This window comes from Protopterus annectens, chromosome 14.part0, assembly GCF_019279795.1.
Source record: "Protopterus annectens isolate FY-2018-M chromosome 14.part0, PAN1.0, whole genome shotgun sequence".
Taxonomy (NCBI): Eukaryota; Metazoa; Chordata; order Ceratodontiformes; family Protopteridae; genus Protopterus; species Protopterus annectens.
The window spans coordinates 622,003,991-622,027,201 of NC_056748.1; the positions used below are offsets into that span (position 1 = coordinate 622,003,991).

At 41.8% G+C, this 23,211-nt stretch overlaps 1 protein-coding gene across 4 annotated transcripts in view; it reads left to right on the forward strand.

Moving 5' to 3' along the window:
* The window catches only part of HERC4 (HECT and RLD domain containing E3 ubiquitin protein ligase 4), a 3,175,640-nt gene that overhangs the window by 3,107,533 nt on the left and 44,896 nt on the right, over positions 1–23,211 (forward strand). The gene's annotated exons all lie outside the window — the stretch shown is intronic.

Consider the following 23,211-nt stretch of genomic DNA (forward strand, 5'->3'; position numbering starts at 1 on the left):
AGGAATTTTTTAATTGAAGATGGAAATCAATTAAATCTTGATTAACTGGGAGGGACAAGTGTATTTAAACTCCCTATCATTTCTTAGTAACTGTTTTGTCTGAGGAAGGTGGGTTATTAACCTACCGAAAGTTCTTGTTTAATAAAGTGCTAACATAACAGCTTTTACAGCTATCGCTTGGTTATTGGATTTATTTCACTACGCCTGTTGCAGCTTCCATCGGGGTTTTTTATTTCACTAGTTTGTCTGGCAGTTTTCGTGTAGCGTTTGATATGACCACAGAATATAGTAAAACATAATGCAGAATTGCCCTTGTAATTGTGTACAAACATTCACACACACCAGGTACTTGTAATAATAATCAAATGCACAATAAATGCGTCAAAATACTATACTCTGCAAAATATGCTTTGAAATAACTGTACTTTACAAAATATGCCTTGAAATAACTTTGCAAGCTATTCTTTGAAACGACTTTACTTTGCAAAATAACTGCACTTTAATACTGCACACACTTGCAAACACTTTGCACACTTCGGATATTTTGTATAGCTCTAGTTAATACAGCAAAATAGCACATAGCGAGAAAATGCAGTTTTCCCTTTTTTGTACATTTTATGTGATTTGGATAGTGTTTCAAATGTTTTTTGTAATTATTTTGAATATTTTTATCAATATGTTTCAGTTTCGGGCATGTTTTTAATAAGACGTTTGTTTTGAGCATTCTGGGTGCTTTGTTTTATATTTGTAGCAAAACAAATCATTTAAGCAAGTTTTAGTACCTGGAAATTGTTTCTGAACTATTTTGCGAGTCATTTGAACAGTAGATCCAGTCCTGCATATTTCTCCAACTTTAACCAGTTGCCTCATGGCTGTAACTCTGGATCCCATTCTGACACCATGGCGCTTTTCTTATATGTATTAAGATGACCTTGAGGCTTGGGTATTCATTTAAGTAGTTTATTGTATACAGCTACATCAGGATGAATGGCAGGAACATTAAACAAACTATCTAACTGACTTACTACATGCTAACACTGGCTGCTCACTCAAAATGGCACTGTTACTTGCTTGTGCTCAGTACTTGTATGCATGTGCTGACTCACTGGAAAGCTTCTTAAAGGTATATCACAGACTGATCTACATGCCCCAGCCATGAGCAGGGAGGGAGCCTACATTTGATGTACAAGATCCTTAAAATCCTAAGGCTTTGGTATACTGGCAGGGGTCCCTTTAGTAAAGAATACTGCAACAGTGAAGAGAAGGTCATTTACTATTATGGTAAGATCTTACACAACTGTACTTTTCCTGTAATATACTCATTCTGAGATGGCTCCAGCTGACCTTTTCCTGGCTCCTGAAAATCCTTTCTTTTTCTGCCTCTGTCTCCTTATGCAGGTTATCTATATTTCTATTTTTTAGTAATTGCTTTTTTTGGCAACCAGCAGAATTAATGTGAAAAGGCCTTAATATGTTTAGGCAGTTCGTATCCTGTGTCCCAGTTTAAAAGAATCCTTTCCTTAATTATAGTAATTTCCTCACCCAGTATTTCTGACAGAGTACTCCATAGGAAATTTTTTAATTCTGCCAACTCATTACACTCAAAAACAAATATGATGTCCTCCTATTCCTATGTTGCAGTATTCTTACTGTGGGATTTCCCACTTCAGGCAACCTGACGTCGGCACCTATACAAAAGCATAAGCCTGGTTGCTGTAGATGCGTAGGACGTCACACGTAGGGCCATAAACCAGGGACCTTAAATGTGACGTCTGCATGCACAGACCTCAGAACTTTTCAGACACAGATGACATCACATTGTTCACTTTGCTCCTATACTCAGACTTCTAAAAGCCAAGTACCCTGTTGGGGAAACCTTTCCCCTTTCCTTTTATTTTGCTTGAGCTTGGTTAGCTGTATTCAGTATTAGCCGATGTCAGCTAAGAAGGGCAAATGCCATTGCGGGTGTCAGATACTGCATAAAGATAAGCACAACGGTTGCGTTTTTTTTTGTCTTGGGAAGGAACATAATCATATTGTTTGTTCCATTTGCCAGTCTTTTGTACCAAAGACCCTCCGCAGCCATCTGGCCACACTAAACTTATGTGAAGATGTTCTATCTCACCGTTCATTCTTACGGATGGGTTTGGAGCCGATCCTCGGCTACGAGTCAGCCTACTACAAAGCTCGAGGTCTTCAGACAGCTCGAGGCCAAGTCTCTATCCCATGATGCACCTTGAGTTACCTCTGATCTAGTTTTCCACTGCAGTAGATTGGAGGTTTCCTAGCATAGCCCGGGCCAGTATATCATTTTCTCAAAATTTCCTATTTTCTGTCTATCTTAGATATTGATAGTTATAACTTTAGAACTTCAAAATATTAATAGCTTGTTAGATAGTTTCATTGTGATAGTTTCTTATACTCCCTTTGGCCTTTGTTTTTTTATAGGCCTTTAGTATTCCCTTTCCCTTCTTTGGTGTGCCTTTATATAGATATTAGGATAGTTTATAGCTTAGTAGTGTTTCATAAACATTTATAAACTTTAAAATTGTGTGTGTGTTTATACAGTTATAGTTAGCTCACATTTATCCATATAGAGCCCATTTGTTTTTTAAGGGCTACTTACTGTTTATATATTAAAGTAGTTTAAAATTGCTAAAATGTGTCTGTGTGTATGTGTGTGTGTGTGCATTCTTTTTTTGAATATTACAAGTCTGCTTGTGTACAGTTGCATAGTTTCATGGCTGACCAAGATAAAGATAAACATCCCAAGTATGGGTTTAAAAAATGTCCAAAGTGTGGACAAAAGATGTAGTGACAGATGGCCATGTAAATTGTGTCTATTGTCTGGGTTCCTTGCACTTGCAAGAGAGTTGCTCCATCTGCCATTCCTTTTCAAGCCAAGTATTACATGAAAGGAAAAGAAAATTGATCGATAGAGGACTTCTAAAATCTTCTTTTCAAGACGTTTGGGTAACCAGGATAAAACTAGTCAGTCTCCCAAATCCTACAAGTCCTCTAAGGCTTCTTCATCGGACTCATCAAAATCTAAAAAAACAGTCAACATCAGCTCCACAGCTTTTGGAGCCGAGCGTCTTGTCTTTTTGGAGCCAGTCCCCAGTCCTGTAACCCTGTAACGATGTAATCCTCCAAAGTATCGAAATCACCTATTCTCCAGTCGGTACTACCCTCCATCCATTCATCTCGGTCCTCGATTAGCCTATCCGATTTGGATGTGGATCATGTGGTGCAGAAGTTGCTACAGACACCGACGTTTGCTAAATTTTTATCGGTTCCAACCCAAGCAGTTTCAGAACCAAAAACTGTTACTCCATCCGCTTCTTTTCCTCCTCTGAGACTTACCGGTCATTCGGAGCCAGAGGAGTTGGACCTTATGATTGTGGAGCCTACGGCGCAGACTCCTGCTCCAGTGCCACCGGTTCCATTTACTCAGACTTCCTCAGCGCCCATTGAGGAGTCTAGGAGCCGACACTCGCCAGTCGGGTCCGGGGAGGATAGTTGGCCTGACCTGTCGATTCCGACTTTGCCTCTCAGGGCCTCGGCTCGGATGAGTTCAGCTCCTACCTCTGGATCAGAGCCCACTGTTCCAGTGCCGAGGGGATCAGTTGTTTCTTCGGATTTGGTGGTTCTTTCGCATTGGAGCAGAGGTGCTTTTGAGGCCACGAGGAGAGTAATGTTCCCCAGGATATCCACAACTTCAGGACCAACAACCTCCTCCCCAAAAGTGCCTGTGTCCACTTCTGCCTCACAGATCCCTTTGAAGCGTAGAGACCCTGAGCCTCAGGAAGCCCCACTGGTGAGGTTCCCAGGAAGAGAATTTGCAAGAGGAAGCAGCTAGACTCCCCACAGGAGTCTCTCACATCTGACACCGACTTGGATGAATCAGAAGGGTCCCCACAGTCCCCTCTCTGAAGATATCTCATTTGCAGATATATTGGAAATCTTTAAGCAGAGGGGTGGCTGGAAGCCCACCAACCCTACTGAAGATGAGTTGATCCTCCTGAAAGCTTTCGGTTCTAAACCCTCCACCTCTTGGGTATCTTCGCCCTTCGATGAGCTTATGGAGCTGGTCTCATGAAGGGCATGGGAGTCTCCGGAAACCATGGAGTCTGTCCCTAGGAGGCCCAATAAATTTATTTCTGCCCCTCAGGGTAAGTCCTTTCTCACTAAGGGCGTGCCTGTTGATGCCATGGTGGTGGCGACAGCCACCAAAAATGAGATGTCAGAAACTTCTTCCTCTCTCCATTCTCCTAACAGAGACTCTAGGATCATGGATAGATACGGGAAGCGCATATAGTTCAGCAACTTTTGCCATGAGTTCACTGAACTATCTTGCGCATTTCACAATACTGCAAAGAGCCCTCCTGAAAGAGCTTGGAGATACTCTTCCGGGTACGGAAGCTGAAGGAGCTTCAGACAAAATTGCCTCCCAGCTTGCTACCCTTAATTCCATAGTGAACTCGTCCATGCGTTTCATCTTGTATGCAGTTGATGGAACGAGTAGGGCAGCGGGTACAGGAATTGCTCTCAGGAAACACTCCTAGATGCGCTTATGTTCCTTTGCGGAGCCATTTAAGTAATTCTTTGTCAACACCCCTTTTGATGGCTCATCCTTTTTGGGCCCAAAGTTAAGGAAACTTTGACCAGGTGTGAGCTGGAAAGAAAGACTCTGTCTGCCGTCGGAGTCCATTTTTCCACCCCTACTAGACCCCTAACCCAAGGGTCAAAGGGGAGGAAAGATATGGTTCCAAAAAGCTCAAGGAGCCTTTCTGGACACACATAGTGAACCCCCCCCTCCAAGGGCAGAGGAGGGGGCAATAATGGAAGACACCACTCTCGTGGCAGAGGGTGTCCGCAAAACCAGGACGACCAAGACCAGATGTTCTTCGTGTTTCACTGTTGCAGTCATTACATTTGGGTTATCTGCCTGCGGGTAACTCTCAGCCAGCCTGAATATCAAAGTCTTGGATTCCTGTGTCGGATGCTGTCTTCTTCCATGATGTCAGGTCGTCAGGGATATAAAACATGCAGCTGATGCTATTACGTCAGTCTTTCTTGCCGCATGGTGCCCGGAGCAGAAGCAGTTCACAAGTGCCGGTCTACCGACTCCTGAAATTTTCGTTTTCGAGTTTCAGAACCAAAGTCTTCAAAAAAGATAAGTACCCCATTGGGGATCCTTTTTCTTGCTCTTAACCGATGTCAGTAAAAGTTAACAATTGTATTACCTGTGGAAAGCAAAAATCTCATAAAGATTTTCATTCGTACTGCATTCCTTGCTTAGGCCCAGGCCACGACATCCCTCGCTGTTGGTTTTGTGCCTTATTCAACCCCCAGACTATTCGTTGTCTGTTTATTTTTGCCGCAAGTTATTTGGTACTCAATTTAACTATCCAAAAATGGCTTCAGTAAGCCATCCGACTACCGACATTCCGAAAAAACGTAAATATAAAGACAGAGACAGACCGCATAGGTCCAAAGCTGCCGATGACGCTTCTGTTAAGCTAGTCACCAGTACTCAGGGAGGAGCTTTCGCAGGCCCCTGATACCCGCTTCTTCAGATTCGCAGGCCTCTACTGAGACCCATTTGGAGTCCGGTATGCCGCGAGATGCTTCTTCGACTATGGAACCTGCGGATGTCTCTACCTTGGATGGGTCTGGAGCCACTGTACAGGCACCGGCTTCTGGGGGTCTATGCAAGCCTACTGACTTGCATTTCAAACCAACGCCATCTTCTTTAAGGCCTAAAACTCAATCCACGCCTAGAAAACCGAAGTCCAAACCGTGTTCAGGCCCATATGCCTAAAAAACAAATGATAAGAATGACTGAAGACCTTATTACTTTAATTAGGGGAAGCAAGCCTTCACCCTCTGAGACCTAGAACTGAATTTCCTTCTGATTAGGATTCTGAAATTTCTGTTTCTTCTGATTACCAGGATTTGCCCTTATCTACCTATGAGGATTCTGATGCAGAGGATTCCAATCCCTCTGCTTCTCCTCCAGAAGATTTTTCTTTTGATGAAACCTTGCACACTCTTTGGGAGCATTTCTGCTGGGAAATCCAGGATTACTTTGACTCCAAAAAGAGGCTTAGGGAATTCTTACTTCTCCCTCAACACAGGCCTTTAGCTATCCCTCCTGTCCTGGACATTGTAGATGATTCCTTCTTGGAATCTAGCCTGGCTCCAGACACTTTACCTCCAGCTCCCAGGAAGCCTGACGGGTATTACAGAGTACCTGACTTGCACAAGTTCCTCTTCAAGAATCCTACTGCAGACCCAGAGACCATTTCCCAAGGACTTAAAGGCATTAAGGCTACTACTGCCAAAAACCCTACCCCCCCCCCGATAGAGATTCCAGGGCCGTGGACAGATGGTGTAAGAAGGGATACACTTCTGCTACTTTGGCCATTGGGCCTTAAACTGCCAGTTTCATATGTTAAAGTATTAACAGCATATTATGGGACTACTTAAACAAAAAATATGTTGATTCCTGACTGCTGAAAATAAAGAATTACAGGATTTAATGCATTCTGCTGAATAAGTTGGTAAACATACTTTGCAATGCGGTTTTGACTCTTTAGAAGCATCTTGCTCCCTTAGGGGGAAGGATCGCCCTGCATGCAAAAAACTAGAAGGCATGCTTGGCTTAAGGAGCAAAATTTGCCATATCACATTAAAGCTAAATTACTGGATGCTCCTTTAAACTAAGACCGCCTGTTTGGCAACAAAGCAGAAGTCGTTCTTAAAAAGATGGAGAAAAAATCTAAATCTATGCAAACAGTTAAGGATTTCCTGCAAGTACAAGCCTTTCCCAGATTTAGTAGGCATTGGCCTTCTAAGAATTGGTTCTTTCCTGTCTCTCCCAGGTTTCTCAGTTCAAACCCAGGAACAGCAGACCACCTAGGCTACAGTCTCAAGGTACTCACAGGCCGAAGCAATGGGGGGCTCCCACTTCCAAAGCTGGAAGTAATAAGACACCCCCCCCCCATCGAAAAATGTCACAATGACTTAACCTTAAACCTTCCAAGCCCTGCTCAACTGCCTGCTCCCTTAGGGGGAAGGATCGCCCTGCATGCAAAAAACTGGGAACTCATTACCCAGGACAAATGGGTTTTAAATATAGTTTTCCAAGGATACAGATTCCACTTCCACACCTTACCAACCCCAAACGTTTGGCCAGACCTACCCCCAAATCAGTGGGCAGAGGCTGAACAGCAGGTTATCTTTCTTCTACGTATCAAGGCTATTCATTCTGTCCCAGCAGAAGAAAGGGGACAAGGCTTTTACTCAAGACTTTTCCTAGTACCCAGAAAAGACAGCTCCTGGCGTTCTATCCTGGACATCTCTATTCTAAACACCTTTTTGGTAATCCCAAAATTCAAAATGCTAACACTTCCAACAGCTGCTTCCTATGCTAGGCAAAGATGCCTGGTTGGCAACCTTAAGACTTAAAGGAAGCTTACCTAGACATTCCAATAAGGGAATCTTGCAGGAAATACCTACGCTTTGGAGCAGGCTCCATGCACTATCAGTTCTCTGCACGTCCCTTTGGCTTATCTACTGTGCCCAGGGTATTCACAAAGTGTCTAGCTCCAGTCATTGCATTTTGCAGGCAAAGAAATTTTCAGATATATCCATACCTGGACGATTGTCTAATTCAGGCAGAAAGCCAGGGTATGCTACTAAAACATCTGGCATTTGTAAAGAAGCTTCTAACCTCACTGGGTACACCATAAATTAAAAGAAATTTCATCTAGTACCCTGCTAACAAATTGTATTCCTGGGAGCAAGCTTGAACACAATTTCCCAGATGGCTTGCCTCACGCCAGAGAAACAAGTTTCTTTGACAGCCTACTTCAAGCTACTGGCCACAAAGACCCAGCTATCTGCAAGGAAAATCCTGCAAGCCCTGGGGGTTCATGGCCTCTTGCATATACTTCCATATACTTTCAAAGATGGAAAAGCTCAGGATTCTACAAATGTATCTGCTGAGGCCACAACCTCCCTTCCCAGAAAGTGGCCTCCCAGAACAGGGCATCCTTTGGTTCCACAGTCCTGAAGAGCCTTTTCCAGTGAGCCACCCAACATATAGGTGCTGGGGACACTGTTCCAACCAGCAAGAACAGAGGCAAGACAGGACAACATAACATAAAGAAGTTATGTGTCCCACAAGGCTCGGTCCTGGGACTGCTACTGTTCGGCATATACTTCTCAGAAGTACAGGCAAACACAGGAGGACTATGGCTAATCAAGTTCACCTCTGCGTGGTGCATCTAGGGCCAAATCACCTGAAGCAGCCATTCAAGATATGAAAGTCCTAAAGCCAAAAGACTTGAGGAGAGGAAGAACAAATGTATTTTGAAGGGGCTTCTTCCCCAAGAAGCATCCAGAAAAGAAGACAAATATAAAGACCAAAAGCGCCTAGTAGACCTTGGATAGGTATGTCACCTTCCCCTAAGCTACCAAGGGTAGAGACTTGGACTTGTAAACCATCCTAGCAGACTGTGCAGCCATACCCACATTTTAGTATTCCTCCGACATCTCTTTCTCCACTTTGTACAGACTTCCCTTGAAGAAGTTTGTCCAACTGAAGAAATGATCATTCAAGGCACTTCTCATATGGAAAGAACAGGGGCATTTTTGTCAGAGTTGCCAGTCTAGAAGTACCTAAAATCTAGGCCTCCCTCTGCCTTTTTCACACTGTCAGTAAGGTCTGTCATATGTCTCTCCATGCAGTAAGATCTGGAGCACATAATGATGGCCTTCAGTAGAACTCTGACTGAAATGTGTGTGTCATACCCTTCTACTGTGCCTCTAGGGAGGATAGGCTAAACCCCTACATATCAACAACTTTTGCTCCTTTGTGGGCCCATTTTCAGTATTAGAAGATCTGGAGCTAACTGTTTTACCTCTGTGGTTTGAAATGCCACTGAGAGGGTTTGACCCTTCATCTCTGATGACACTTTTGATCTAAACTCCAAGCCCCCCTCTGTGATGCCTGTGCCCCGGCCCAGCAGTCAAGGAGCCTCAATCCTCACCACTAACACCAGTGAGGGGTGTCTCATGTAGAAGGAAAGGATAACAAATACAGTAAAGTGCAATTTCCCTTAAGAGCACACAGAGATCACAGTCAGTCTGCAGCTGGTTGCTCCCTTGCTCTCCAGGTCCCCAATAAGACACCCCACTAGCACAGCTATATGGTCCACATCTCAGCCTAGTGGGCAAGCTAATACCTCCAGCACCCTCTCTGTCCAACCAGTGTTTCGTGTCCCTGCCCAGGTAGCTCACACACACACACACACACACTTTGAAAAGAGTTTATACAACCACACAGACACTCCTGGGGAAGGCTGACACAGGTTCTCCAGCTGTGCCCCTTTTCTCCAGACGATACGGTAGTATCTGCTGCCACCACCCACTAATATTTATCAGCTACTCAAAGGCCCTTAAAAGGGTGTCCAATTATTACTGCGCAATATTATTATTCAACTGGTAAGTGTGACTAAACAGTCAAGACTTATTAGAGTGACTTTTGGTACAGGACCACTATATACATGCAATGTACTCTAGAGCTTAAATTACCTCTACACAAAACGGCCACAGTTGAAGGGGTTTAAAAATATTTAATAATAAATAATAAAAACACAAGACAATACTTTTTACTACACAGTGCTAGTGAAGAGTTCAGAGATCACAGAGAAATACTTAAAATAATTCAGTAGTACAGTGCTAGTCAAGAGATCATAGATCACAGAGAAATACTTAAAATAATTCAGTAGTACAGTTCTAACATCACAGAAAAACACAGTCTAATCTTTCTAGTTTCTAGATATTTCTAAGAGAAAACACAAGTCTGTAAGATGACTTACATATAGAGCAAAGGCTGAGTGCTGATGAGTTGGATGGTCAAGACAAAAATGTTTAATGCTTTCTGATTCTCTCTTGTTTTTAAAATCATATTCCTGGTTAACATTGTCATTCTTCACACTTCCCTGGGTTCCCAGGCTAACAGAAACTACATTTACATTCTTCACCTCTGGGCAGAAACCAGAGCAATAAAGGACATTTATGCATGCAAAGTCTGGCCATTAACTCTGGCCTTAAAACAGTAGCAAGAATTCCTTCATCTAGACTGGCTGGAGCCGTGATTACATCAAAGGGTCACAACATGCATTACTTGGTCAGTAGAGTGCACTGTTACATTTTTTTCCAGTTCCACATGTAACACTATTTTTACCATTTAAGACAACAAGCCTGTGGTTTTCTTTAATATTTATAGATGACAGAATTATCTGTAAAATTCTATCTAGCTAGGCAGGCAGCCTTCACACCCTCCATGTCATCAATGTCTTGGCACTGGAGAGTTGGCATTTGGTGTCAGTGCTGACCATATTGAGGCCATGTACTATATCCAATACTTTACCTTTTGACTTCTTAGTGCCAAAGCCAGCTCAGGGTCCAGGGGAGACTTCAGGATCAGTGTCCGAGTGCTGGGTTTCTCCTTCATTGAGCTGCTTTGATGCCAAGGTCTGTTTTGGAACCTTCTCCATCTGTTCTCACAGGCACATTTTCAGCATTCAGAGTCCTTGAAAGATTGATCTTCATGCCTGGATAGAACAAACAACTAACTACAGATTCACGTGCTGATATTTGTCAATACTGAATTTTGGGCAACAACAGTGACTCATTCTGATCAAGTTTTGAAGGGCCTCAGAAGAAAGCAACCCTGTGGGTCAGACCCAGACCTCTCAACTGTCCCGAATAACTCGTTTTTTACCAAGTTTTAGGGTCCCAGTAATGGGGTGCCATGATTCCCGAGTAGCACTCCATTATTTCCGATTTTTCGGATCTATTTTTTAAATTTTCACGCTTTCGGAGGTGACGTCATCACGTGCGTGATGACTTCAGTTCCATCAGGATGCCGCGCGTCTGTGTTTGAATAGTAGGACAGGAAGATTAATCCGTCAGCATGCTGTGTGGCTGTGTATGAATAGGAGGACAGGAAGATTTACTTAAGAAGCCACAAAGATGTACTTCTGCCATTTTCAGGCAGAACAGGAGTCACGGCAGGATTACTTAACTCATGCAGAGCCGAACACAGGAAGATTACTTTGCAGAGCCGCCATACAGGAGGATTACTTTGCAGAGCCGCCATTGCGGAATTACTCTGCCGTTCAGGCCAGAACACAGTAAACAGTAAGCAAATGCAATGCACTTTTAACTGCAGAGCTTAGTGTGTGTGTGTGTGTGTGTGTGTGTGTGTGTATTGCAAAATACTAAATATTCATTTGGCTGACTGAGTTTTAGTAAATCACAGAATATCAATTGTACAAAATGCTGATGACACATTGGAAAGTTGAATAGTGTTGTGAACGGTACTGCTCAACTGCTGCATATGTTTTGGGGAAAGTAGGAGCTCAAGAATGTAGAGAATGCTAGTAAGTGTTTTTGCACAGGAAACTGTTGCTGGTGTGGTTGGTAGTGCATGCCAGCAGCGATTCTTTCTTTTGCGAGATTACTGACTTTCTCATGTTTGTGTGACCTGACCATGGAGTTGGCATACAAAATTCTAGGGATTATGGGGGGGGAAGACCCTACCAACATGGGAATGCAGCAGGGATTACCCCCTGCAAGAAACATGTACATATGTTTCACTTGTAGGTTTGTACTTTGGGTAGTACTGGAGTTTTAGGTTATTGCCAATATTTTGTGCATGAGTGTGTTTGTCTCTCTCTCTCTCTCTCTATATATATATATATATATATATATATATATATTCTCAGATAGATATTGGTTAATGTGTATTTTTTTTATTTTATTTTTGTTTGTTGACCAACTAAATGAGCTTGTGCAAAACCCCTTTTCAGTCATGACTCTGACTGACCCTTTAGGGCAATGATGCAGGAATTACAGTTTTTAGTAAAAATGTAGTTCATTTGTATAGTGATCTAAGTTGACAGTAACAACATCCATTTGCTTTACAGTTGTTTAAGTTAAAGAAATGCAGCTGACTATAAAAACTGTGGTTGTTTATGCAGTGGTATTGTTAATCAAGAGACATTCCAAGGCTTTCTAGGAAACATAAAACAAGCTGTTAAGCAAGAGCCATTCCACGGCTTTCTAGGAAACATAAAACAAGCTGGTCTTTGCCATGGAAAAGAGCAAAAGTTACAGTGACAGGCAGAATAAAATAACGGTGCAATGCACCATTAAAGCAAAGAGTTGAGTCTATTAGAAGCTCTACTGGTTCGTGTGTGTATATGTGTGTGTGTGTGTGTGTGTGTAAGGGGCCTATGATTTTAAAACAGCCCAAAGGTAATCTTTATCACCACTGGCCAAATGCATTTTCTTTGGATGTGGTGTGGGTTTCAATGCTGTTTCAGTTAACGTGAGTTTCAAGGGCAGAGAAGTTTTAATGCCAAGTCTATTTTCATTATGAGACAGTACTGCTTTGTTTAGCCGATACCTATTCCTGTTTGTGCATTTTGCTATAAAATGTGAAAATAAAATCCAAATAATCATTGTAGAAGTAAAGCAGTATGCACACATTGGTGTTTATGGTAAATGGGGTGAAATAGCCAGGTAATGGGACATTGGAATGGCTGCAGGGGTACTCTGGTGCCATATTTTGGTTGTCTGTTCTTCAGTTTGCATTTGAATGTTGTTATCCCACAATTCCATTGGAGTGGGTGGGGTTATGTAGTTGTGTATGCAAATTTTATGCTAATCAGCATACAGATTTGTACCTATTTTTCATGGGCCTTGTCCAGATTTTTGATGATTCCAGGTTGAGAGGTATGGACAGACCCTGTTTTAGCCCCTCGGAAGAATCTCCATCCGCTGTACCCAGGAAGTGCGTGCAAGAAGAGGCACATAGATTTCCCAGCAGAATCACTTACCTGTGATTATGACCTCATTGAAGGAAAGGGATCTCCACAGTTCCCTTCAGGTGATCCTAATTTCTTGGAAATTCTGGACTTAGACAAATAGATGGGAGACTGCAAATTCACTCTGGGGTGACACCCATGTCTCTCATGGACAGGGTTAGTCGGTGTTGATCATAGACTCGCTCTGCAAATTTTGTCCATCTAACCAAGGAAAACTTGGGCAACTCGGGATTAACATGGCTAGGCTTGTAAGGGCTCTAGGGCTGCTAGCCTTGTAACCTCCTATGAACTTGATCCATTGCCCCCCCCCCCATGATAAATTTGTGATGCAGGCCTTTTGAACTGCCCAATCTGCATTGTCTGTGACTTCTCAAAGCAAGATAGCATACTTGATCTGGTTGTTGGTAGAGCTTGATGAGAAACAAAACTGACATGTCTGAGCCAATCTCTAAGAAACCTGACAAGATACAGCAGCCTCCTAAGGACATACCATATTGCAGTAAGGGTCCCCTTGGTGATGGTGGTGACCAAAAGGGAGCCTTCTGAAGAGTCTCAAGTAGTCCATCCACCAGATAAGGATTCCAAGGTAATGTATAGGATGACAGACCATTTTTTTTCTGTATAGAGTACTTTATTCATGTGAGCCTTAAATTATCTGATGCACATGAACCATTACATCAGAAATAGACTGCAAAGGATTCAATTTTCAGATCTCCAAAGGAGCCATCGAAGGTGTCCCATCAGACCAAAGAGGGTCTAAAGTTTATTCACGATAGTTTTAGGTTAAAAAAAAGTACCTCAGAACCATCAGTGGACTAAATCTGTATGTGAGGAAAATCTGGTTCCAATGGTCATGGCACAGTCTATCCTTCCACCTTTCTAGGAAGGGGATTGGGGGATTGGATGTGTGAGTGGGACTTTCAGGACACACATCTTGTGCTTCCAGATTAATGACACTCGTTACCAGTTTGATGCACTGCCATTTGTTCTCACAACAGCCCTCCAAAGATGTTCAAGTGTATGGTGGTACTTGCCTGTCTCCTGAGCCTTCGGAGAATTTGAATTTTCATTTACTTGGGTGACTGTCTTAGTTTCTGTCACCAAGGAATCTGTTATAGAAGCAAGGAGTGAATGTTAATTGCAGTTAAGAGCAAATCGCAACAGGAACCTGCACAGAAAACAAACCAGTCCAACCAAACTCTGTTATCATCGTCCAACACTAGCTACAATCTTAGAGAAGTGAATATACTGCCAGATTTCATCCTACACAGCCATTTACAACCACCTTTGATCAAAATGGTTTGTATTCTGGTCAGGTCAGCCATTTTGAACCCTCACAGACTAAATGCTCTTCTGAATGGAGGGGAATTTACTGGTGCTATAGTTATTGACCTGACAAAAGCTTTTGAGCTAGTATATCGCAGATCACGGTTAATCCACCTACTTTTGACTTAGACATTTGCCCAGGTTACACAGCTATCTTTCAACAACCACTTATGTGTAAATGTCAGCTCATTCTTCTCATGTCTAGCCACAGAGTACCATAAAATTAGCTCTAGCCTTGCTTCTCTTCTTTTACGTAAATAAACTATCATTGGACCTACCCCATCTTCCCTTATTTCTTTACACCAATAAGTCTTATTCCAATCTAGCAATCCTTAATCATTCAGAAAGAACTACAGACTGGCTTTTAAGCACTTAGCACTTGGATCAGCAGCACAAGACTTAATCCTGGAAAAAAAATTATCTTCATTTAAATAAAGGAATTTGGCTGGGCCCATCCCTTAACTTCAACCCACTACTATTCTGGAACAAAGTCTCTCCTTTTTTTCCCATATACTTCATAATAACAATAGGCAAAAGCATTGTACTAGCCAAAGTAGAATATGGACTGCCAGTAATAGTAGTTGTATCTTTCGGCTTTTCCTGGTTAGGGGTCGCTACAGTGGAACTATACACCTAAAAAAGAAACACCACAGTGAGTCAGTCACCAGCAGAATCTGCAGATTCAGCACACATTTGTAGTATATAATACTACAAAAAGCACAATGGCTTCCTGTCAGACAGAGATCTAACCTGCTGTTGTGCTTTCTAATTTTCAAACTCCTTCACAGCCAGTTTCCTGTATGGCAGCCAGACTAATACATGGATGGACCCTCGTTCTACAACCTCATTAAGCAAACACAACCCAGGTCATACCCTACAGGCTCTTAAAACTAAACTACGACATACAAATCATTACTTGTCCCCTTACTACGCCTTTAAAATGTGGGAATCTGTCCTTGCCAGTCTCAGGAATATCTTCAATAGCCAGAATTATTTTTATGACAATGTTTCAATGCAAATACCACTCTAGACACACTGGATGTTTATCATTCCCACTGCTGCAGTAGCCAGTGGGTTGCATCTTGCCCAAGACACAACAACCATCCAGCTTCCATAAGCTCCATCTTACAGATCCTCTCCGACTGCTGACTGGACATCCCTGTGGAGGGAAAATCAGCAATCAGAGTGGAAAATGTTTAGTACTTCCTTGCTGCTTCATGAAGAAGCAGCTTAGAGACACCACAAGAGTAGCAACCGGGACTTCAGCTCCATTTTCTGGCAGATGTTACCTTTGGGGAACCCTTCCACATAAAAGAAGGTTTGTATTTATTTAGTTCATTTTTGTTTATCTTTGAAAAAAGTGTTTTTTACTCTTATTAGCTTTAGCGGATCTGGCACTTTAAGAAACTCACTACTTCTGTAGTACCATCTGTTTCTTGCCTGTCTACTGTATTGAACCTAAGGTAGTGTTGGGAGCTTATTTGTTGTAGAAATGTATTACTTATGTAATTGTTTTGTTTTTTTTTCCTAAAAGTTTAAATGTGGAGCAGTGTTTTATTTAGGCAGAAACAATGACAGAATGCATAGTCCTTATGTAAACGTTGTGACAACTTACCTGCTATTTTTTTTTTTCTGTCGGACTATTCTTTTTTTTCTTCTTCTTCTTCTTCTTAGGAGTTCTGACAGGATTTTCCAGTACTGCTTGTGTTCAGCTTACCCCACCATTTTTTTCTGTCAGACGGGGTTTTTTTTCCAAGGAACTATGACAGGATTTTAGTGTACTAATTGTGCTTTTATGCAGTATTTATGGCATTTGTTCACACTGTGACAACTTACCTTTTCTACTTTATACTTCAGAGGGGTTCTGACATGATTTAGTGTACTGTTTGTGCATAAGGGATTCTGATAGGATTTTTATGTACTGCTTGTGCATTTATTGGGCATGTATTGCGAGTATTCATGCAGTGGCAACATACCTGCAGTTTATTTCTGTCAAACTAATTTTATTTTTGAAAGGGTTCCTGACAGGATTTTAGTGTACTTCTTGTGCATCACAATGTTTTGGCGACTTTTATCTTTGAGGTAAATGTAAGTGTGCTGCTTGTGTAAACTTTGGACAACTTCTCTTCCAACCGACTCATTCCACCGAAGCTTACCATATCTGATACATCCTTCTCATTGCTAACTAGAGTACTTACCCCACTCCTGCTGGACCGATTTCTGCATTTCTTAGAAAAATAACTTATGTGAGAGCCCTTGCTGTCATAGAACCACTGCCAGTTTTTCTAAGGGCTAAGGCTTGTATTCCAGAGTGGTTTTGGCACCAAGGTGGAGGCTTATTGTAGACCAGTTTTGCATCTTCCTTCCTATTTCACTTTGGGGAACTTTCAACATTCAAGATATTGATTGTCTTTTAATGGTTATTCCCCTGGGAAATGTAATGGTAACATGGGACTTATAAGATCTCCAAACTAATGTGCTGGGGACGCACATCAAGTCCGTTTACAGTTGCATCCCAAGGTGCTCAGATACCTATCTAAGGCTGTGTGTAATGGAACTGCACTAGTAGAGACTACAGATACAAGCAATTTTAAGTCTCTTCTTCTTCTTCTCAACCTCCAAGTCATTCCATCTATAGACCCCTTAAAGTTCCTTGGGGGACAGTTCCTGTAAGGGTAAAGATGCAAGGCCTGTGCATTTTTCAGATAGCCCAACACACACAATATTTCAAACAGTTGTACAACACCACACTGATGTGCTACATCAACAGATGGGGGGTATAAGGCAGTACCCCCTTTATAGGTTTGGCTATGTTAACTTGGGAGTTAGCTGTTCAGCAATCCTTAACCCTCCAAGCACATTACTTTCCGTCAGATGAAAACATAATGGCAAACAAACTGAGCCAGATACAGGACAGGTTGTCATGAATACAGTCTGAATGATGGGGTCTAATTTTATTTTACATTTGTTAACCGGGTTAGTCCAGCTGAGCGTTTAGCTCGTTTTCAGTGGAGACCCGAGGAGAAAAGCTCTGCAATCAGTATTTACATTTTACTTATAGTCAGTAAGAAAATTACATTTGCAGCTAATCAATTAGAGAAATAACATTTATAATAAATTATACAGAAAACAGTTGAGTATAATGTTAGAGATCAAACTGAAAAAAAGCATTTACAGTGAATCATACAGAAAAGTAGTAGGGTACAATGTTAGAAATCTTACAACAAAAACTTAGGTACAAAGTCATGCAAGGAATACAGTGTTCATTATTCCTAAGTGGTTATATACAGTATAGGTACAGAAGGAGTAGTAAGGTAATGTAGTGGGTTACGCAAAGAAATAGAGAGGTATATGATTATTAAGGTAGACAGAGAAGAGAAAGGAGGGATGAGGGACAGAAGCTAGGGTTGGGTAGTTTCAGGGAGGATGACCACAGTGGCAGGACCACTTATTTATTAGGTATTTCCGAGTGGCTAGTTTGAAATGCTTTGTTTGGTCAAGAGACCTAATTTCTAGGGGTAGTTGGTTCCATGTTGTAGCAGGGTTATAGTTATAGAGTAAACACCCGGTTTTGGGTTTATAGATCTGTAGGAAGTCTTGGTCTGAGCTACGTAGTGTCCTGGTTGGGGAATGTTTAGATATAATGGATAGAAGGCTAGGCCAGAAAGATGGTAGATGGAGGATGGAGTGGATAATTAGAAGTTGCTGTAGTAACAGCAAATGGGGGAATTTGAGCCAGTGCAATTGTTTAAGAGATAGGCAATGGTGTGACTTGTATGTTTGGTTTGCAGCAAATCTAGCAACTTTATTATAGGTAGTTTCAAGTTTAGTTGTAAGTGTGGTATTAAGATTTGTGTATAACTGACAACTATAGAGAAGGGTAGGAAGAAGAAATGCATGGGAGAGAGTTATTCTGGCTGTATTGGTTAAATGTCTTTTGTTTTGGTAAAGGAGTCCCAGTTTCTGGTGAGTCTTTTTGATAGAGGTAGTGATTTGGAGATCGAATTTAAGCTGATCGTTATTTATGACTCCAAGCAGTTTAGTCCTAGGGTCAGCAGTAATGACAGTGCTATTGCTAGTTAGGATGGAAAATGTAGTTTTGAGATTGATGAGGCTTTTTGGGAGGAAGAGTAGGAGCTTAGTTTTCTTAGGGTTGAGAATTAATTTATCACAAAGCCATGTCTCTATGGTGTTGAATGATGCTTGGGTAGTAGAGTGGAGGTCAGAAGGATTGTCAGCAATGGTGATGACCGTTGAATCATCAGCATGTTGTACAAGTGTATAGCTGGGACAATAAGTGTAAAGTAGGTTAGTGAAAATATTGAATAGCAGTGGCCCAAGTATGGATCCTTGGGGGACACGCATCAGGACGCTTGGGGGGGAGATAGAGCAGAGTGACATTTAACAGCTTGCTGGCAATTAGAGAGAGAGAGCTGGAAAACCAGGATATGGTGGGAGGAGAGAATCTTAAGTGAGAGTTTGTCTAGGAGGAGGGGATGGGAGACAGTGTCAAAGGCTTTGGACAGGTTGAGGAACAGACACGAAACTAGTTTATTATTGTCACAGGACAGTGAAACAGTACTGATGAAGGATATTAGTGCAGTTGTAGTGCTGTGTTTGGGACGAAATCCATTTGTGTGTGTGTTAGAAGGTTTTGTTGGAGAAGGTACTGCATTATCTGCTTGTGAATGCATTTCTCAAATATCTTGGAGAGGGGAGACAATATAGCAGTTGGTCTGAAATTTGATATATCAGAAGAATTAACTCCTTTATGTATGGGTAATATGTAGAAAGTTTTCCATATTGATGGAACATATGATTCAGAGATAGATCGGTTGATCAGGATGGATACCAGATAGGCTAGGGGTTTAGCAGCTATATGTAGGAAGTAAGAAGGGTATATTATCAGCTGAGGGGGAACAGGGTTTGAGTTTAGCGAGTAGAGATTTAATATAGTTAGTTGAAATGTAAGTAAGGGAGGAGTTAGGATAAGGAGAGGAAATTGGGAATGTGGGATTTTTAGTATTTTCACTAGTGGGGAGGTCATTAATTATGATAGTAACTGAGTTAATAAAATGATTGTTAAATTCAGTGGCAGTTTCTTCAGAAGTTTTGTTCAGGCATGGGTTAGGAGGGGGAAGGGTTTCCTGGATGCAGTATATGATTGATTGAGTTCTAGAATTTTTTAGAGTCAGATTTTAGGTTAGTGGGAGGGTTTGCTTAGAAGTTGATCCTGTCTTTGTTGATAATTTTCTTTGATTCCTAAGTTCTTTGTAGGTCTGAAGGAGAGAAGGGGTCTTAGTTTTGGTCCATAATTTCCATATCTTGTCACGTCTTTTCATCAAGGCTCTAGTAGATTTGGTCAGCCAAGGAGCGGTATTGGCTTTGATTCTGATAGTACGGAGGGGAGCAAGGGAGTTGTGGATGTTTAGAAAGGTAGAGTTGAAAGAGTGGACTGCCTCATCTAAGGGGAGTCTTGTGAGATGAGACCAGTTAATTCTAGAGAGTTAGTCTATGAAAGAGTTTGGACTAAAAGATGAGATTTTGCGGGAAGTGATAAACCTGAAAGGTCTGGTGAAATGGGGAGTGTGTCTAGTTACTGTGATAGGGCAGTGGTCACTAAGGGAATTTGGTAGAGTGAGAGGGTTGTGGTAATTTTGGGGGTGAGACACTAAAATCCAATCCAGGAGAGACTGTGGCAGGTGTAACTTGCTAATATAGGTGGGGGAAGTGATTAGTTGCTCAAATCCATGTAGGTTGATACAAGAGGTAGTATGGGGAGTTTGAATTGTAAGCCAATATATGTTTACATCCCCTAGACTGAAGGTTTCATTGTGGATGGTCTGTGAGAGGTGGGATAGGATTTTCTCGAGTATACTAAGATTATCACCAGGGGAGATGTAGATTGCTACCACAGTTATGGTGGTAAAGTTGTTAAGTTTAATATTGATGAGTAGGAGTTCAGCTGTAGAGAAGGTGGGTAGAGAGAGGTTTGAAGTGATTATTGAGAGGTGGTCACTGAAGAGTATGGCTACCCCTCCTCCTTTCTTTTGTCCATCAAGTCTTAGGATGTTATAGCCAGGTGGGGTACTTTCACTATCTTGATTATATGGTTTCAGTTAGGGTGACTATGTCAGGGGTATAGTTAGCTAAACAGGCATGGAAGTCCTGTACTTTATTTACCACACTCCTGAGGTTGATAGAGCAGAAAGATACTTGCTTTTTTAAGGGGGCAAGGTTAGTATATGTTTGTACAAGAGGATGATTATTCAAGGTAGGTTGGGAGGGGCCTGGGTTAGGATGGATGTCTCCTGATAGAAGTAGTGGTTTGAAGCAGTCTTCCATGTATTAATCTAGTGCTGGGGAACACCTTAGAGATCTTTTGGCCTCCTTTCAAAATACATTGTATAACTTTTTTGTTCTCTTGCCAGGGAATTTTTTCTTTATGCACACTGATCTCTAGGATATTTTTGAATATTTTCCCTTTTTATGGAATTAGCCAAGGGCAGTTGCCACAAGATTCCTCAAAATCTAGATCTTCTCACACAGGACAGGGAGTTTCGTACACCCTAAGCTAAGAAATCTTTAATTTTCTAGCTGGATTCTGATGCTTTTTTTAGGCATCTCTTTCTGAGGACATGCAGCAGGTACTGAAGGAAGTAATAAATCTTGTACTAGAAAGTCTTACGTTGACATGTGGAAGATTTTACTAGTTGGTGCCTGCCAAATAACCAGGGCCGCATCTTGAATTGTACCACTGGTGCTCAAATGTTTGTGAGTTACTAGCCTCTGACCTTCGTACTATTTTATTATGATACTTCTTGTAGCCAGTACAGTATATCTGCGTAGAGATCCTTCACTTTTCTCAATGTTTCTTAGTAAAACATTTTCTAATAGGAATGTTTCAACTAAAATCCCCTTGCAAACATGTTCCTCCTGGGATCTTAACTTTGTTTGAAAAGTTAACTGTATTTCCAACTGAACCCCACACATCAGGCATATTTAAGGTTCATTACATGGAAACATGTTCTCTTTGCTCTAACATCTGCAAGATGAGTATCCAAGTTGGAAACTCTCTTGATGGGTTAACCCTATCTGTTCTGCTTTTGGGGTTTGGTATCAGTAAGAACAAGTCCCTCATTCATTCCCCTGGTTTGTATCAAGAATGATTAAATGAGGCCATCAGTCTCCTAGTGTTCTGTCCTACCAGTCAGAACCGTGGAGAAAGGATTACACAAACTCTGGACATGCATAGGCTGCTCGGGTACTGTTTTGACAGAACAGTCATTTAGAAAAGCCAAACAACTATTTATTTCTTAGGTTGCAGTTAAGGAAGGACAGCCTATGTCAAACAAACTATTTACAGTTTGTTGGCCTTGGGTATTGCTTTTTGTTATACCCACCATGATAAACCACTTACAGGCAGCAGTAAGACCCACTGTCTGAGGGTCTTGCTTTCTTTGATGGTGTGTTGGAAAAGGGTGGACTCTAGAAGCTTTTTAGAGATGGCTGCAATGTCCTCTGTATATACCTGTGCAGGGAATTATATAATGGATTATTTTGCCTAGATCCAGGGTTGGTTTTGTTAGGAGCATTCTCCAGGGGCTCCTGGATCCACATCCTTCCTCCTCCCAACTTCGATAAATTGTGATATTCTAGCCATAAGCTGCTGCAGCAGTGGGAATGAGGAACATAGTACAGTTGTGTAAGATGCACTTACCCATAACAGTAGATGTTAAAATTCCTCACTGCTGCAGTAGCCACACCCATGCCCATTGGTGTACTGCAGTATGCTTTTTTGGTTAGTTCAGGATTAGTACACTACTTTTTTATCTAGTAGGCAAGAAAATTGTGAATATTTTCCACTCTGACTGCTGGACCCCCCCCCCGGGCTGTCCATTCGGCAGTCTGAGGGAATCTGTTGGAGGAAGCCAGACCTTTTGGAAGCTAGCTGGTTGTTGTGTCTTGGGCAAGACACAACCCATAGGCTACTGCAGCAGTAAGGAATTCAAAGATCTGTTGTTATGGGTAGGTACAACTTACAGAACTGTACTTTCATAGGTATTTACTAGGCATTCAGTCCATTAGGCCACTGGGGAGCCTAGCCCAACTTTCCAACTTGTCCCAAGCACTGCCTGGTTAAGTGATTTGATCAAGGTCACACAGTAAGCAAAGGAAGACTGAGGGGAAATCAAACTTTGTACCACAGGAATCAGCTCAACAGTTTATAGTTATAATTCTTTGTGCCTCAGTTCTCTGTGTTGATTATTATTAGCTAAGATAATGTTGCCCTACTCCATCAGTCTACTTCCAGACAAATTTATATGATATCACTTGCAAATGCAGTTAAAAAGAAGCTATGTACTCACCGTAATGTTCCATGTTTGTAGTCCATCTCGCCCTTCATTCTTACATATGGGTTCAGAACTGATCCTTGGCTCCAACTTGGCCGATTACAAAGTTCAAAGTCTCTAAGTTGGGTCGTGGCAAGGTAGGTATCCCATAATGCACTAGTAACAATCCCCAGATCTTGTTTGCTGCTGTCTATAATAGTGATATAAAGGTATTTCCACAAGGAAAAACAAAGATGAAAGGTCTCCAACTCTAAGGAAGATAGAAATTATCTTATCTCCAGATCTTCCGAGGATATATGGACGGGGGTAGATGGGTGGGTTTGTAAGAATGAAGGGTGTGATGGACTACAAACATGGAATGTTATGGTGAGTACATAACTTCATGTTCTGTAGTCCTATCTCACCTTCATTCTTACATATGGGACAGCGTCTCTAGTGCCTTTTCTCAGGTGGCTCACGGGAATATACTCCTAAGAACCGTGGAACCAAAGGAAGCTCTACCCTTGGAGGCCAAGTCCAATTTGTAATGAGTAATAAACGTATGAGGGGTAGCCCAAGTTGCTGCTGCACATATACTGTCCATTGGAATTCTGGCTTGAAAAGCAGCAGATGTGGATATAGAT